The sequence below is a fragment of the Tauraco erythrolophus genome, chromosome 1 (genome assembly GCF_009769465.1).
Source record: "Tauraco erythrolophus isolate bTauEry1 chromosome 1, bTauEry1.pri, whole genome shotgun sequence".
NCBI classification, from domain to species: domain Eukaryota; kingdom Metazoa; phylum Chordata; class Aves; order Musophagiformes; family Musophagidae; genus Tauraco; species Tauraco erythrolophus.
Window position 1 is genome coordinate 101613055 of NC_141465.1, and position 19082 is coordinate 101632136.

The following is a 19082-nucleotide window of genomic DNA, read 5'->3' on the forward strand; positions in this document are numbered from 1 at the left end:
TCAAAAACATAGGTATGAAAGAGGTTAGATTTTCCAAGAACAATAAACAATCTTTCCAAAAAGTCAATGTTGATTCTTGAAGCAGATCAGCACTAGACATCGACCCACAAGGCAAGCTTCAGATCCCCCACTATGATACTCCTTCAGACCTGTGTGGCTTTAGCAGGATGGTTATATTTGTTCTGGAGTCCTTGCAAGGATGATTTTTAAGAATATAAGCTCAATCTGAAACTATTAGACATGTTACTGTGCTGTGCCAGCAGCAGTAAACTGAGCCTTTGCTCTTTTCCTTTCTTAACACACACAAAAAAAAACCCCATAAAATCCAGAACTATTTGTAAACACGCTGTTCTGTGGTTTTTGTTTTGGTTTTGATGTTGGAATGTTGCAATTCCTGATACAAGACACAAAAAAAAAAAAAATTGGGCAAATGAATGACTAGAAATATGTACCAAATGAAACTATGTTGCAAATACACAGGGAACATAAAAGCCAGGACTGGGTGGGTTTTACAGTCAAACAGTGGTTTCTTAACTGAGACACTCTGTAGTCGGCTAAGGAATCCTCATTAAAAAGCTATAACTGTATTTTTCCTCTTCTCATTCTGTGAGTCACTCATTACATTTTTGGATGTTGCAACATATTCATGAATAATAAACACACACTGGGAAGAAGAAAAAAAAAAACAAACCAGTGTTCACGCAGGATTTTTTTTTAACGTCTGTATTTATCAGCATAAAAATCAAATCAAGAACGGAGCTGAGATTTGTAGAAGTTTCTCTGCAAGGAATGCTGTTAATCCCAGAGCAGGTATGGGGTACAGCCAGAGACAAGCGCACGGATACGCACAGAAGTTACAGCGCGGCGACATTAGTATTACTATTACTGTTTGGCCTTTATACAGAGCGAGAGGATGGGGGGAGGGATCGTCATGTTCTCCATCAAGCCCTCTCCTGAGGGAGAACAGCCAGGCACCGCCCTTAGCTAGATAGTTGTGGACCCAAAGCTGCACTTCTCCAGCTGCTTTTTTTTTTTTTAATTAATTTTCTCTTAAAGGCTAGAGAGTTAGGTTGCAGAGACTGCGCAGTGCCAGAAAGTCAGCCGTGCTACAGGAAATTATTGTTGATATCTTGCTGAAGTACCAGGGAATTATTTATTCACGTTTGTGTTTTAGACGGTAATAAAGAGCATCCCGCATATGCACGTCGGGGTGGTTGCTGCAAGGTTTTCCACAGCCGCAGTCAGATGAAAAACCACGTGCTTCTCTTCCAGTTTTCGTTGTCCTTTCAATCCCACCACCCTAGGCAGGCCGTGTTAGCTACCTCGCACACTTGTGCTGACTCCCTGTATGGATGCAGGCCAAATTTATGGAATTAAAGGAAATCCAGATAAACATCGTTTTAAGAAAAATGTTGAGCTAGACTCCCACAAATATTTTAAATGCTTATGAGAATGCAACAGGGTATTTCTGCACTGCTCAGGATGTGAACACAAAGGAAAGGAAAGTGTGTTTATTTCTGCTCTTCCAGCTACTCTAATTAATGGAAAAAGATAAAAGTGCTACCTTGGAGAGGCAGGAGAAAAAAAAAAAAGTCATGTAAAAAAGTAAGCTCATGCGAATGAATTCATTTTCCATCACAACTCATTCAGATAGAGAACTGGCTATTAAAGAACAGTTAGGTAGGAACATGACCCGATTACTCACTTGTTCAGGAAACGATCAATACTTTTAGTGGTAGGCTTACCTATCCAAATACATGCTACATTAACCAACTGCTGAGCAGATAAGTCATGGAGAAGAGAGAAAAAAAATAAAGACCGCAGGACACAAAGAGGAGAAGTGTCACGGAGCTTGGCGCTGCCGGGAAGGTGAACTGGTCGCTGGAAGGCCAACGTTTTGATCTCTCAGCTACATTTCAAGTTGCACGAACAGCAGCCTTGCGTCTCTATGCTATCTTTGGCCAGGTGAGCCGTCCTACCAGCAAATCCTGCAAGATTACAATCCTGTGGATCGCTCCAAGAAACCAAAGCGTCACCTCTACCATGGTCACTTGCCCATAAAAATGAGGTACCACGATCAGACATATCCTAGAACATACCATTGCACACACGCACAGAGGCTCAGTTCCAGACAGAATTGCTGCTACTACGATGCATTTCCAAAAGCCGTCCAGGAATTATCTTTCTTGACTCTGTGGTTTAGGGAGCCCTGAAGACAAAATCAAGAACCAGAGGCAAAGAGAACAAGAGGTCGTTGTAGCAGGCACTGTTTCACAGATGTGATTTTTCTCCTGCTTTCCCCTAAGGTCATGCATTTAATGGTGGGAATTCAATATTCTCCTCAAGTAACCTGTCATAAAGACTTAGCATTTAAAGTCTTAGCTCAATGCTCCATTCAAACATTTCTGTTTATTATTTTCATCTAATATTGTCAATTTAGCATTTCAATATATATGTTTAACCTTACAATCTATTTTGTCCTGCATTTACTGCAGTTCCATCAGCTTCAAAGATACACCGCTCCGGAAAACACCCCACTAGCCAGAATGGAATGATTTCAACTCCCTCTACCATCACGGGACAGAGACCTAAATTTGAGCGTAGAGTGCTCACATTCTAGGACGGTAGCCGAAATTCAGAGTGTTTCATCCACTGCTTCTCTGTAACCAATTTTATTTCTTCAACTTTTACTTTTAGTGCTCTCCATTTTTTAGCAAGACACAGTAAAGACGTGCATATCAGACAAAAATACACTGCTTGTGAATGTGGTCACACAAATCTTCCTCTATTTCAACCACTACTGAAGAGTAACATCAAACCAATTTAATTTTATTATTCAGAATAAGAATAATTAAAACAGTTTTTCTTAAGAGAGTGGTCAATGATCTCACTCAGGAAGGAGAAAGAGTAAAGAAAATGACTTTTTTTTTTTCATTAATTGCCCACATCCTCAAGCCTGTTGGTTTTAGGATATGAGCCCTTGCTGCTTTCCACAAGCTAGGAGCAACTTACTCCCTGCTGCTCTCTGTTCTATGAGAAAATGAACTCCTCTACTCTAAACAAGCAACCTTTAATTCCTTTATTGCTAATCCTTAATTGCATGCAGCAGGCTGCTGCTTCCTCAGATGATCTCAAATAACCTATCTGAAGGTTGCGGTTCCAGGTGATTCTAACAGGGTTAGGTACATGATTTCTACTTACTTTCTGAAAATATACTAATTTCCCTTCATTCTATTCAATAAAATTACATTATCCAGTGAAAGTATTCAAAGCTACACAAGTATATAATTTGTGCATCATTCGGGCAGAAGTCAGATCCGGAGGTGCAGGAATTATGCAACAAAATTATACAGCACGTTGGAAAATTCACTTGTACCATTAAACACCAACTAGCAATACCCTACAGCAAACAGGAAGGATACCACCTGCATCACCAGGAGATGCACAACTGCATTTTTGTGGTGAAATGGAGGCTGGATACCATTTAGGAAGGGAAACAGGGAGGAAGGAGCACCATGCTTTGGATACAAATCCACAGGAAACCCGGTTCTTTACTTATAATGCCCAGGGAGCAATTCATGTTTATAGGAAGAAAAGAGCAGGCTGAAGATCTGCAGGCCAAAGTTAATACAGCAAAGATCTTGTAATCTACATAGACAAAACAAAACAGAAGAATGAGGCAAAGACCTTATAATCACTGAGTAGTTGTGTTGGCTCAAGGATTCTTTTCTTCCACACTTCAGTATTCCTTAAAATGGGAGGCTGGGGGTGTAATATAAGGAGTAAATATACGGCCTTCTCCTTTCTAGTTCTGCTTAACTAAAGAAAATTATAACCAGGCTCTCACCCCTTTGCTCATCAGCCTTCCACCTTACAGAACATCATTACCGGCGTAACAACACAAGTCTTAAAAAAAGGGAATGATGTTTACTAACACAAGGTCATTCCCCTTATCCCTCTATCCAAGACTGTAACTGAAGAAAAATAGCCTCAAGAAAATGTAAATATGCTATTACAAAGTGAACAGAGAAATAAGCAGAACATAGTTAATGCAGATGCAAATACATCTGTAGTGGGTCGACCCTGGCTGGATGCCAGGTGCCCACCAAAGCCACTCTGTCACTCCCCTCCTCAGCTGGACTGGGAAGAGAAAATATAACAAAAGGCTCGTGGGTCGAGATAACAACAGGGACACATCACTCAGCAATTACCATTATGGGCAAAACAGACTCAACTTGGGGAAAAATTAATTTGTTACTAATCAAATCAGAGCAGAATAATGAGAAATAAAACTGAATCTTAAAAACACCTTCCTTCCCCCCACCCCTCTATTCTTCCCAGGCTCAACTTTACTCCCAAATTCTCTACCTCCTCTTCCCCAGCGGCACAGGGGGACAGGGAGGGGGTTGCAGTCAGTTTGTCACATGCTGTCTCTGCTGCTCTTTCCTCCTCAGGGGAAGGACTTCTCACACTCTTCCCCTACTCCAGCATGCGGCCCCTCTGACAGGAGGCAGTCCTCCATGAACTTCTCCAATGCAAGTCCTCCCCATGGGCTGCAGTTCTTCACGAACTGCTCCAGTGTGGGTCCCTTCCACGGCGTGCAGTCCTTCAGGAACTGACTGCTCCAGCGTGGGTCCCCCATGGGGTCACAAGTCCTGCCAGCAAACCTGCTCCAAAACAGGCTCCTGTCTCCACAGGTCCTGCCAGGAGCCCACTCCAGTATATGCTTCCCCGGGGTCACAGCCTCCTTTGGGCACATCCACCTGCTCCAGCGTGAGGTCCTCCATGGACTGCAGGTGGATTTCTGCTCCACTGTTAATCTTCAATGGGCTGCAAGGGGACAGCCTGCCTCACCATGGTCTTCACCAGAGGCTGCAGAGGAATCTCTGCTCTGGCACCTGGAGCATCTCCTCCCCTCCCCTCCTTCTTCACTGACCTTAATGTCTGCAGAGTTGTTTCTCTCCAATACTCTCACTCTTCTCTCCATCTGCAATTGCAGTTGTGCAGGTTTTTTTCTTCCCTTTCTTGAATATGTTATCGCAGAGGCGCTACCCACTGTCACTGATGGGCTCGGCCTTGGCCAGAGGTGGGTCCGTCTTGGAGCCGGCTGGCATTGACTCTATTGGACACAGGGGAAGCTTCTGGCATCTTCTCACAGAAGCCACCCCTGTAGACTCCCACTACCAAACCCTTGCCATGCAAACCCAATACAATACCATTATAAATCAGTTAACATTCTGACTCCAAAGTATCAAGACTTTTCCCAAAATCCTGATATTTGCATGGAGTATACACATACATCTGGTGTATATACACATACACTATATGGCTGTGTATACAATATAGTATATGGGTATACATACACTATACAGCTTGTGGAGTGCTGGGAAGACATATTCAGAAAAACATTGCAAAAGAATTACGAGGACTTCTGACTGACATCTCTCAGTCAATCTGAAACACCACAGCTGGACACTTTTCACTTCTGTATTCCACTCCCTATACATTTTGGCACACTCAGATTCGGTTTCATTACGAATCTCCTCCCTCACACGCCATCCAACCTCACAGAATCATAAGATGGTTTGGGTTGGAAGGGACCTTCAAAGATCACCTAGTCCTCCCCCCTGCCATGGGCAGGGACACTTTGCACTACTAGATCACGTTGCTCAAAGCCCCATCCAACCTGACTTTGAACACTTGATCATCCACACCATCTGACTCTGAGCAGAGCAGAAATTCGCTTCTGCTAGCTGTGCTTGTACAAGCCCCATAAAGATGTCTCCTCATCATCCATTTATTTTCATTTTCATTCAACATCAAAGGTATAAAAACTTGAAATCCTCTGAAAAAAACCCCAAACATCACTAGTGAAATAAAATGGAGCTGGTGGCACGCTACTCATTCATATACTCTTTTCCCCCACATCCCTGATGAGGCCCTCCCTGTTGTCTCAACTTCCCATCACTTTCCCCTTCGGTCTGAACACTGGCACCAATCCCACACTAATAACACCACCTCACTCTCCACAGAGTTGCTCAGGGCTTTCCGTACCTTCCTCCCTGTTTGTGAAGCACAGCAAAGTAAGCCCAGACTGTCTAAAAGGAATGGGGAGATCTTGAGCTTGAGCTCTTGGTCATACCCAACTGGGAAAGCTCAGGTGCTTCACTGATGGCTACTGCTTGCTTAGAAAATCTAATCACTAATTAGGTGAAAAAACTGCCTGTCCATGCTTCATGCTCTTAATCTCCTCAAAACTACATCACCCTAACACAATGGTAGAGGAGGGGAAAGAAATCGAAGCTGTAAATACAGATGATTGTTCTTCAATGTTGTTTGGTAGCAGCGTTCAGATTTGTGTCCATTTTTCTCACATTTAGTAAAAGCTAACATTTTGTTCTTAAAAAGGACCCAAAAAAATCCATCAGTAAACAACTGTCCACATATTAAGTTGAGTGAGAGGAATTTAAATTTCTCACTATGGGTAATGAAATAAACTTGACATTCTTCTGCATGCGCTGATCTAACTCCCAGTTATTACACAGCAGTTTAAATTACCTCAATTTTATCAGCAGGACTATTCAGGGTTTCTTCTGCATCTTATTTCCCTGGCTCATGTTGTGACAGTAGGAGAAAACTACTTTGTATCTACCTTCTTCTATTTCCTTTGCTTTCTGATTTGTTTTACCTAATTTTCTTTCATCCTCAGCTCTGTTCCCTATTCCTCAGGCATACGAACAAGTATTCGAGATACATTTTGGAATAAAGACGGAAGAATTTTATTGTGGTGGCTCCACAGAGCAAAAGCATAGAGACGCCTGGTTTTAAGCCGCCCAAGCTGTGAACGCGTTCAGCCAGAATCCAAGCACAGTAGTCATCTCCTCACCTGCATATCTGGAACTAGTAAGCAAGTTCCTTTTAGAAACCTGACTAGATAAGAAAAAGGGAGCACACGTGCAAAAATTACCAGTGGCAATGTCCATAAAGCCACCTTCTCACATCAGTTCTCCAATTTCTTTAACACAGTATACAAATCCAGTGGTTTTTCTAACACTTCTCATTTACAACAGCTTCCTCTGCAAAAATGCAGTCATTCTGCAAATGTGAATGTGGTGCTGTACAAAAGAACCAGAATTATGCATTTTCTCCTTTAAACCACGCCTGCACAAATACTTGTGCCTATTGAAACACCTGTAAAAATACTGCTTACTCTGATAATGGTATATACAGAATGGAAACCTAAATCTGAACATGTACATAACTGATCCTTCTCCACTTCAAAAAACAAACAGGAAAAAAAAAAAAGGATTTTTTATATGGTTGTCTTAAACCAAAAGCTCCAATGAACTATGCAGTTTCTAACTATATTTAATGTCATGACATCAAACTGAAACAAGAAAAGGGAGGATTATAGAATTCAGAAAAGTAAGCAATATTCCTGACAGGTATTGAAGCAAAAACATAAGACCTGGAACCAAGTCTGAGTCTTAAAATATGTGCAAAAGTACACAGCATTTATCACTAATTCTCCACCATAGAGGCAATTTCCTTTATAAAGGTGTAATTCCCTCAAATAAAGGTGTAACTACCTTTTTTTTTTGTTCAGGAAAACATGAAATGAGTCATTTTCTTTCACAAACATGTACAGATTTGGGAGAAGACAAAACCCCCACAACTAGCTAGTAAAGACAATGAGGGGGGCTTGTACAGTAACAGCCTCATGTACAACTTGACCTTGAACTGCTTGTCACACTGCAGTGATAAAACAGAGACTATGAACCCCTGTTTCTGATGTAGCTTTAGTTTCAGAGGGACAAAACACAACACCTACAAAAGTTAATCTATTGGTTTTCTCACAGAAAAAATATGGAGACCTCTTAAGCAACATCATCTTGAAAACATGCTGGGACTATTCAGCTGTCTGACCTCTGTTGTAGACTGCCCCAGAAACTCCATCCAGAGGCAAAGCAAGTAGCAGCATCAGGCTTTAGGTAATATATTTGCAATAATTTACCTTGAATGAGGTATATAATGATGCAATCACCTCCTCCTCTCCTGAAAAAGTACAAAAATGATAAAGGTTTACCAGTAAATTTGACCACAAAGAAATGGAAAGTATTTAATGTCAATAGATGCGTCCTGGAAAATTTTCACAAACCATCATTTGCCAAGAATATAAAAGTATATTTCTGGTTCTCAGCATCTTGACTGCAATACATTTGTGATCAGAAGCCAGTTCATTCATTCATTCATTAAAATATTACACTTGTAATGGTGGAAAGGTTTTAACTATTCTGTAACACTAACATTTGAAAAGTGAATTTGAAAAAGCCTTAGTAAAATTTCTACAAACCCTAAAGACTGTATTTGTTAACCCATAAAATTTGTTCAACTAGGAAAACCTAAAACACCCCTAAAGGTTTGTTTTTGATGGCTCAAGACGAAGGTTTCACTTGAAAAGGCATCCAGCGGAAGGCAGCTGCGCAGAGCAGAGATACCCGAACACGTCAGAGAAAGGCTCAGCGCCACTTGAGAGAAGGTCGGCAGGTGCTGGGGCACCATTCTCTGCACACAATCACACGTGGGTGCAATGCCCCTCTCCCAGAAGGAAACACAGCAGCAAAATGCTGGCACAGGTGTGCCGGCACAAGGCTGGAGAAAGGTTTACAGTTCAACAGACTGCGGACACATCGCATTTCCACTATCTCCACTAACACACCACCAGTTTTCTCAACCCAGCCCCCAGCAGCTCCTCAGTACAGCTACCAGAACCCGCTCAGCTTTGCCACCTCAGCTCCCCAGTCCATGTTGAATGAAGTAAATCCACTGTTTAAACCCTGTAAGTTAAGCAAAATTATTCTGGCAGAAGCAGAAGGTTCCTGTGCTCAGCTGGCTGGTCAAGGTGTGGCAGTACACGCCAGCAGAAGCTGGGTGACAAGCTGCTGGTCGGTGACTGATGGCAAGGAGTGGCAGCCATCACAGCCATGGGCACGGCGGCTCAGCGCGCCCGGTACTTCTGACGCACGCCACGGCCCCGCTCCTCCTCCAGGTGCCCGTGCAAACCACCACTTCCACTAATAGCAAGACAAAGCCGGTGCCTTTGCCTGCACAGGTGCCCCTCAGGCCCAGCATTTTACTTAGAAGATGACTGCCTGCAGCTGGGCTCCATACCAGTTAAAGGTCAGCCATTGCAGCAGGCAGTGCCGTCTGCTCCTGGGTATCTCTCTCCTGCGCACATATGAGGGAGGACGTGCGATGGGAGCGAGGAAAAGTACCGCGCAAGAGCTGCCTGAAGGCCAGTTTGCATCAAAGTTACTTTTCGGAAGTAGCGCATCTGGAGAAATCACTGCTTGAAGAAGACTGGACGTTCTTCTGGAGCTCGGTAGCGGTTTCACTTCTGCTGCGTCCATCTGTGCCCCAGGAGAAGAGCAGGACAGCGGAGGCCCGGAGTCCAGGCCGAGAAGGTGCTGGAGCTCTCTGTCTCCCACTGTCATTTGGCTCAGTACAAATGGCCGCAGGAAGACAAGGAATAATCTTCCCAAGGCTCGAGGGGAAGCATATTTTGATGCATGAATTAATTCAGTCATCTGTACTTAGTTATTCAGTTTGCACATTTTTGATGTTTAAATCAGTTCATCTCCCCAAAACACTGAAGTTCCTGAAACTGCACTGGACTATGCTCTTTTCCTAGAAATTTATTGTTCTTAGGTAACACATGCAAGGTCCTACATCTGGGTCGTGGCAATCCCAGGCACAAATACAGACTGGGCGGAGAATGGATCAAGAGCAGCCCTGAGGAGAAGGACTTGGGAGTACTGGTGGACGAGAAGCTCAATATGAGCCGGCAATGTGCTCTTGCGGCCCAGAAGGCCAACCGTGTCCTGGGCTGCATCAAGAGGAGTGTGGCCAGCAGGTCGAGAGAGGTGATTCTTCCCCTCTACTCTGCCCTCGTGAGACCTCACCTGGAGTACTGCGTCCAGTTCTGGAGCCCCCAACATAAGAAGGACATGGACCAGTTGGAGAGGGTCCAGAGGAGGGCCACGAAGATGATAAGAGGGCTGAAGCACCTTTCCTATGAGGACAGGCTGAAAGAGTTGGGGCTGTTCAGCCTGGAGAAGAGGAGGCTCCGGGGTGACCTTATAGCGGTCTTCCAGTACCTCAAGGGGGCCTACAGGAAAGATGGGGAGAGGCTGTTCAGGAGGGCCAGTTATGATAGGACAAGGGGTAATGGTTTTAAAATAGAGGGAGGTAGATTCAGATTGGATATTAGGAAAAAATTTTTTACCATGAGAGTTGTAGAACACTGGAACAGGTTGCCCAGAGAGGTGGTGGATGCTCCATCCCTGGAGATGTTCAAGGCCAGGTTGGACGAGGCCCTGAGAAACCTGATCTAGTTGGAGATATCCCTGTTTGTTGCAGGGGGGTTGGACTAGATGACCTTTGAAGGTCCCTTCCAGCCCTAACAATTCTATGATTCTACGATTCTATGATTATTACAATGACATGTTGGATCACTCAGTGTTCCTACAGCGGTATATGAATGCTAAATACTGTCGCCAGCCATTTTCCTCTGTCATTTATTAAAAAAAAATAGCAAATCCTACGCCACAGGGTAGCATAACCTCTTCACCTCTTCCATTGTTTAAACTGGTGACAAAGTGGGCTCTTTCAGTTTCCCTCAAAACAAACCTATCTGCTGTCATTCTCTTGACCAACATTGAGAGACTTTGCAATTTCTCATTGAGCTTCTCCTCTTAACAAAATTAAAGAGCAGAAAACAGATGCCAGAATGCTGTTCAACCCCCTCCCAAAAAGGGTCTCTGAAGGTATTTAGCAAGTTGCAGATCCCACAACTTTCCCATCAGTTGTTCCACTTCTCAACCACCAGCTTGTGTGCCCCCCCGTAGAGCCCAAGCACACCCCAAAAGCACCCAATACACACTTAACGCGTGAGCTGCTGGAAATAACACAGCGGCAGCATGTCTCCGAGCAGCAGCAGATATTGAAACAGAAGCTGCGGCAGCAGACACCATGCGAGAGACCTTCTGCCAGGGCTTGGAGCATGCTCGGTTTCCTACCTGAATACACGACACATAAACGAGCTGCAGAACAAGGTCAAGCAAGCTGAAACACCTCATTAAATTTCATCAATGCCTGTATGACCAGGTACTTCAGACACTGTAACTGCTTAATGTCACTATTCCATTAAAGGAGGAAAGAGACAGGAATATCACACTGCTTAAAGCATGCAGGTGAATCTGAAATAGTAAGTTTTAACAAGAAAAAAGATATTTCTGTATGCACACATAAATAAAAGGAGGAAATTAAAACAATTCTGGGGAGCAGGAAAAATTACATCTTCACTGGCCACAGATGTGCCAGACTAGGGACTGTGTCAGAAGTTTGCACACACGCAGCAGATACAGAATAGCACATTCAATAAAAACACCGAACTTGACTACCTCGACTAGAGTAGCATTTGGCACCAGTGAGGGCAGAAAACCAAACCTGATAGAGAACTCAGTCCTACTACTATTTCTAGCCTTCGTTAATTTGGTTGTCCGGGTGCATAATTATCCTACACACACAGTTTGTGCTGTTAGGCAGACAAACAGTCAGTTACATAGCTCGGCTACTTAATAGTATTATGTTCAAATCTGATATGCCCTTGAGATGGACACAGATCACTTAACAATTCTGTAAATTTTAACCTCAGCCTAAAACACTGGTTTACTTCACAGTCAGCAAGGGAACAAAACTCACTAAACGTCACAAGAACAGTAAGATGTCATGAAGTGGGACACTACAACCCAGTAAGATGTCATGAGGTGGGACACTTCCCAGCAAGTGAACAAAACTCACTAAACATCACAAACACAGTAAGATGGCATGAGGTGGGACACTACAACCCATGACTGCACTATCAAAACAGACATCATGTGGCAATACTTGTTATCTTCTCCATATTTATCTCCGAGTTTTATCCAACTACTGGGGCACTAAAATAGGATTGAAAATTTACTGTTCATTCCCTCATTTTGCCATTTTTGAGAAGAAATTTATTAAATAACCTGACCAGAGCTCTTAAAAACTGAAAACGTCCAACCTGTTTTGTATTTTATTAGTGAGTTGGATCCTGTATCTCCTGGAAATCAATAAAGCATTATCATTAACTCCAATGAATGGCGCGATAAGCATATGGACCAAATCCTAGAAGGCTGTACTCTCATTATTTTCTCAAACACGCACATCTCAATAAGGCAGTTGAGGAAAGTGGGTTTAGAAATCAGGCTTGAGAGGAGTACTTTAGCACTTAAGTATTTCCAAGTAAGCGGAAACACTTACATGCATGTTTTTGAAACATCTAGAGATACTGACTTACTCCTCAAGTTTCAGTTCTTCTCAACAGGAAAACTTTTAATAATGTCATTGTGCATAGAAAATGCAATTTGTTACCTTAAAACATTCACAGAATATTTTAAAGCGTGAATGAGAAAGCCCAAATCGAGACCACTGTGTGAAATATTGAACATCAGATCCTGGCAGGCTTTTGTGTACCATGTATCCTAGAGCAGGTACAATAAAATAAATTTTTTACAGAAAAATATACTTTTAACACTTAAAGTATATTTATCCTAGTTCCGATGCCAGAGGAAAAAATGTGCGTTTGTTCTATTTAAAAGAACGAACTAAGCAATTATAAAACATCATCGCATAACTGTCTAGGCTCAAGTGCAATTCCCAGGCTGAATTAAATTAAAATTAAGCTTTGTCATGAAGCTGCCTGAAAAGGAACTCTGCAGGTAATGCTTCAACTTGATGTGAGCAGTCAGTCATGTGTTTCAGGTTACAAAATGATTTCACCACCACAACTTCTGTTGTTTTAGCGACTGCTGGAGGTGCTACGCTGCCAAGCCATATGCATGCATGGCTCTGTCCCCGTCTCTGGTGTCTGCTTGCAGCAGGAGATCTGGTGGCAGGAGAGGCATGCCCAAAGGACAGAGATGGGGTTAAAGGGGAGAGCGGGCTTGCAGGTACCATGAGCCCTCAGCAGCTGACTTCTAAATGGTGAGCGATGTCCCTGCCTACCTAATGACAGGGAAATTTTCCTCATCCCTGAATACAGCTGTCAGTATCCTGAGCAAAGAAAGACAGTACACCAACCTGGGAATAAGTGAGGACTCTGTACTGACAGAGAGCAGTAAGTGAGGGAGGTGAGTACCTGATATCCTGTCTCCAGCTGCCACCAGATGTTGATGCTCTGGAGGAAAGTAAATAGTATACAATAATTAATCATAATCCCAGAAGCCAAATTAGGCACCAAGAAAAAATGGTCCTCCTGACCCATGAGAAAACCAGCCAAGTTCTGAAGCATGACTTTTTATTAGAATCTTGTCCAAGGTAGCAGCCTGTGCTACAATACACAGAAAGCACTGCAAATAATCTTGTTTTCTCAATCAAGGGAAAAACGTAGATGAACAGAGCACAGTCCTTCCCCCTTCTACACGCACTGGAAATGTCCTCCACTGAACTTAGCCAAAGCACATCTTTGAGAAGGAAATCCCACCTGCCTTTAAACACTCAGCAACAGCAAATCCATTACAATGCTTTATTGCCCTCGTTGCTAATTATTATTTGAAGGTACAGCATATCTAACTTCATCTACCAGACACTGGATGTTTTAATAGGTCAAGTAAGTATCATGTATTTCCTCGCACATACGAATGATATATACAGGCATCATTGCCCCTCTCAGTCTCTTCTGAGCTGAATAAACTCGGTACACCCTGCATTGTGAAGCATGGCTTCCAAACCCCAGATCACTTTTGTCACTGCACTCTTACTAATATTTCACATCCTTCCTCACGTGTGAGCAGCAAAATCAGACACGGAATTCACGTGATCTTACTAATGCCACGTACTTTCCTATTTCTGTGCAATATTTATATTGCCATACAGCCGAAGACCACAATTCAGACGCAGCATTATAATGAAAACTCCCGTTGAGATGATCCTCTGCACAAATTCTTAAGCCTTCTTTCAAGCTACCAGTTTGAAGACAGTCTCCTATCCTGCTGGTGTAACTGCATTCCTGGATCCTTTGTATCTGGCTGCATGAAAAATGCCTTTGGCTGGATGCTAACCATTTTAAAAAACGATTTGGAGTATGCTGTACTAGTAACGTACTCCATACAGGCACAAAACTGCATGTTATCTCTTGCTGATGATGAGATATCATCATAAAAAGTGCAAAAATAACGATATTAAACAGCCTTACACCAAGATCCAGCCCCCGAGGGACCCCGCAAGAAACAGCTGCACTCCCATAGAAGCAAGGCACGCCTAAGTTCCTCTCTAAACTGAGAAAGATTTATGAAGCAACTTTGCCAATGTTTGTCGTATTTATTCCACAGTGACTCCATGGCACAATTGTTTTAAACTCACACTTCACTGCAGAGTTAATAGATATATCAGGGACACAATATAGGGTGAGTCTGCTACAATAGAACAGTTGATGAATAGCTTAGGAATTTGGAGATGTGGTTTTTCACAATTCAAAACGCTGGGAAGCAATTTGCTCTAGTTCTACTGTAAATTGGTCTTTAACAATTATTAAGTCATTCTGAAAGATTCAGAACGAGTAAGCCCTGACTTGTCATTTATTTCAGAGGCTCCATTTTAAAATTTTCAATTTCGTGCCAGGAAAACAACAATGAACAATTTGAGTAAGGGAAAGCATTCATACAATTAACCAAAGAGCTTTAGGTTTGATTCTCTGTTAAAAAAAAATCAGAAACAACTGAGTGTCAACTAGTCAACTGAGTAACCTATTAATTAATATTATAATTTAATATTATAATTCAGAAGCATATTTCCGTTTACATAAACATATACACAATATGGACAAAGCTTGTAGCACTGTCTATTAGGCAGCTGCTGAACACTTCCAAATCAAGATGCTGCTTCCAGCTGCTTGTAACTTGGCCAGGCTTTGACTGTTTGGGTTGAAATTTTCCGAGCTAAATGTCTGCCTCAGGCTAAATTTTGTTCCATGTGTTGTAGAGGTTTGCCTCGGAGGGAAGGGTGCAGAAAGAGGCAGACAGCGATTAGAAAAACTCAGCCAAAATACTTCAGCTGTTTTCAGAACAAGGCCCCGGAAAATACTGTCTTTCAATGTTAATAGAAATCTCTGGCAAATTTGGAAAGCTATAGTGCCCTTCCAGCTGTTGGCAACAGATTTGAAATGTGACATGAGGGCTGGAGCTGCAATACCAGGGGTGTCTTTTGTGCTGCCCCCATGAAAAATCCAACCTCATTTGGTCAAACATCCAAAAACGAACTGCAGTTTGTGCATTTTCAGTAGGTATTCTCTAGGCCATGTCCACATTCTTCTCAACTCCTCATGCTGATCAGATGACATAGGCCATTCCCACAGCAATAAGCAACTTCTCCCCCACCAGCCGTGTAGGACAGAGCTGCAGCTCGAATAACTGCACTCCAAGCCAAGGTGCGGCAGCAGGCTCCAGGCTTTCCATCTAAGGGCTGGTGGAGGCCATGATGGCATCAGGTACTTGGGACATCAGCAGGAGTCTTGCTTCTCCTTGCCCTGCCCCAGTCTACAGGTCTTCGCAGCGACGTGGACCACAGCCATGACCCACTGTCACCAATTATCCTCAACAGAGAGCTCAAACAGCAGAGTCCCAGGCATTACCTTAGGAACCTAGCCGATGAAAGATGGCTACACGAGTATGCTACCCTAGGCTGCCTATCTTCTTTTCATCTCTTTTCCTAAAAGAAAGAAAACCCAGGAAATTACACGCAAAAAGCAGTATTAAAAATGTGACTAACACAGCAGAACTGAGGAATTATTAGAACTAAGTGGCCTACAATAATTAGAACCTTCTCCTATTGCTTATATACACACGTCAATCTCTAATTGTGACTGACCTGGTCACATTTTTTTTCCCCCCATAGCAGCTTTACTACAATTAACACACAAATTCCTCTTTTCGCCCTTGTTCTCTAGAGTGTCGCTACACGCATCGAATCCAGAGAGGGAATTATTTCTTTTCTCACAGGTTCTTTTATGGTTCTCATCACTGCAGTAATCTGTAAGATAAAGGATGCCATTATTCATGTTTTTTTAAAGGTGGGAAGCAAAAAGCTACAGACACTGAGCGAGCAGTTCTGACACTCAAGACTTGTATTTCTAATACGCTTAGACCTACAAAACATCTTCTGTCCATCAACAGCAAACAGCCATTGACTTCTCCAGATGGATGAGTTCAGCACAACTGCACAGCAGATCCCAGGGACTCACAACAGGCACTCAGAAAAACCAACAGCCACGTGCGAAAAACTTTACATTTACATGGAAATCCTATGGGAAAGGCAGAGGTCGCAAAATCCAATTCTCCAGCCGTCTCAGGCGTGAAACTGTCTGTGCTTCTGCGTATAATCATCTGTCTTGTTCACATCACCCCTTCTGACTGCTACACCTTGGTGGACACATCTCTGGTTCATCAGTCGAGCTGGCCGGGAAGGACAGCGGTGGATTATAGATTCATAGATTTCTAGGTTGGAAAAGACCTTAGAGATCATCCAGTCCAACCGTCCCCAATCCCCATTAAACCATATCGCTAAGTAGATCATCCACCCTTTTCTTAAACACATCCAGGGATGGGGACTCAACCACCTCCCTGGGCAGCTTATTCCAGTGGCTGACAACCCTTTCAGAGAAGAAATACTTTCTAACATCCAACCTGAATCTCCCCTGACTAAGCTTATGCCCATTTCCTCTTGTTCTATCACGCAACACTGATGTAAAGAGCCCTTCCGCTACCTCCCTATCATCTTTTCTCAAGTATTTGTAGGCTGTAATCAGGTCTCCCCTCAGCCTCCTCTTCTCCAGGCTAAAATCATGTCACGACAGACACCATCATCGTGCACAGGTCCAGCGCAGCCAGATGAGCCTGGCGTTTTACAACTCCTGAGCGCTTTGCTTTGCACGGGGTAGGGCTGGGTGGGGTGTAGGGGTGGTCAATGTATAGAATACAGCATATATAGAGATCGGCTACATCCACTGGGTGGCAGGCATGTTTCGCAGGATCCAGATAAGCGTATACACAGAGGTATACAAACGAAACCTCTTAAATGCTGTGCTTGTTCCCCGTCTCAGAAGCGGCAATTGAACAGACACAAATAAATAAATAAATAAATAAATAAATAAATAAATAAATAAATAAAACAATCACACAGAGGAAAGTTAACGTATTCTGCCTTCATTTTAACACCGGCTTCTTACATGCAGTGCTGAGGCGTTCGAAGCGTCCTTCCTGGCACAGGACGGTCTGAGCTGCGCGGGCACGCAGTGCCCCACGTCACTTCTGTAGGTGGGTGCCCTAACGCGAGGCGGCACAGACCATGCGGAGAGTCTTCAGAGAGTCTCTGCGGCACTAATTAAGGCGTAAAGAGCAATGCCTGCAGCAGCCAAGCCTTTAAAAATCTTCCCTAACTTAATGAACTTCGTGGGGGGAAAATTTTTTTTTTGGACTAACAGCTGTAAACGCGTCCATGTGCGTAAGTAGCTAAGTTTTAAAGTTCAGAGAAACATAAAAAGCCAGTATTTTCCACGAATTTCCACTTAGCATCTAAGCAGAGTAGTTTAAAACTTTGCTTAAAAGATGTTTCTGAGGAAGAGGCCGTCGACCAAGTTTCAACACAGTGCATATTTTTATAACCAAGTTGTAAACTACATAAAAACTACACTTATAATGGAAACGCTGACAAACGCATAGCTACCACCGTTAGCTATGACAGTCTGACCGCAACTCCTCCCGCAGGAAAAAGCAGCATTACTTCCCCTCCTCCTTCTTCAGGCTGCAAGCTGGGGCAGGGGGTGTGCGATACGCACGGGCACCTCTGTCTTATCCTTTTATTCTGAATTTAAGCAACTCTTTTTTTTTTTCACTTATTTCCCACACGTTGAGTGAGCCGCCCCTGTTCTTGTCATAAACAACCAGAGGGCCTCTTAAATCCGTGACTCACTCCCCAGGCTTCTCCTCCGCCCTCCGCCCTTGTGCGTAACTGTAGCAAAAAGGTTGCCTGCTGTAGTAGGTGAATTAACGTTTTTTGGTTTTTTTTTGCGTGGCACCGTCGGGAAATAAGTCACACAGCGCTGAGGAGGGTGGAACAGAAACCCGGTACGCGTTTTATTTGGAGGAGGGAAGCAGCTGAGGAGGGGCTTCTCCCGCTTCCCCGGCCCCAGCCACCCGGAGGCACGGGAGGGACGAACACCCCCGGGCGGCAGCGCGGCTCCCCTGGGGACGACGTGTCGGGAGCGCCGGTGTGTGACCGTGACCGGGGCGGCGCCGGCCCTCGGCCCCTCTCCCCGTCCCCGGCACGGCGCCGCAAGCACGCGCCGCGGCCTCCCCGCGCGGGGGGCGCGCGGCCGCCAACCGTCCCGCGCGCGCGCCCCCGCGCCCCGACAGCGCGGAGCCGTCGCTGCCCCACGACGGCGGTGAGAGGCAGCCGACCGGGAGCGCGGGGCGGCGGCAGGGGGAGCAGAAGGCGGCGAAGATGGCACGCAGCTCTTCCCCCCCCCCCCCCCCCCCTTCCCGGGACACGCGCAGCCCGAACTCCTCAGAAAAGTTGGCAGCGGGGTCCGGCGGGACGAGGCGCCGCTGCCCGCGGGCGCTGCACCGCTGCGCGTTCGCAGTCCGCAGCCCCTTCACAACCCCCTCCCGCCCCTCCCGTCTCCCACAGCCGCGGCGGGGCAGGAACAGCCCGGCACGGGGTGCTGCCGGCGGCGGGGCTCGAACCTGCGGCTCCGGGAAGCTCGCTCCCCGCGGGGGAGGGGGCAGAACCTCCCCGTCCCCTCGAGCGCGGGTCTCGCCGCAACCTGTGGCGCGCGGCGGGTGGCACTCACCGAGCGGCAGTGGCGACTCCCTCTCGGAGCGGCTCCCCGCAGCGCGCTCGCCTCTCCCGGGGCGGGGGAGGAGGAGCAGGCGCAGGCAGGAGGTGGGGAAGGGCGGGGGAGGAGAGCGCGGATTGAGCCCTCCCGGCTCCCGTAGCCGCGCTTC

General features: G+C 44.8%; 1 protein-coding gene across 1 annotated transcript in view; it reads right to left on the minus strand.

Moving 5' to 3' along the window:
• The window catches only part of ELF1 (E74 like ETS transcription factor 1), a 97133-nt gene extending 78114 nt beyond the window's left edge, over positions 1-19019 (minus strand). Inside the window, exon 1 of the mRNA XM_086620278.1 lies at positions 18929-19019. The gene's annotated coding sequence lies outside the window, so the exon portion shown is untranslated. The remainder of the gene's footprint in view (positions 1-18928) is intronic.
• Between the last annotated feature and the right edge of the window lie 63 nt (positions 19020-19082).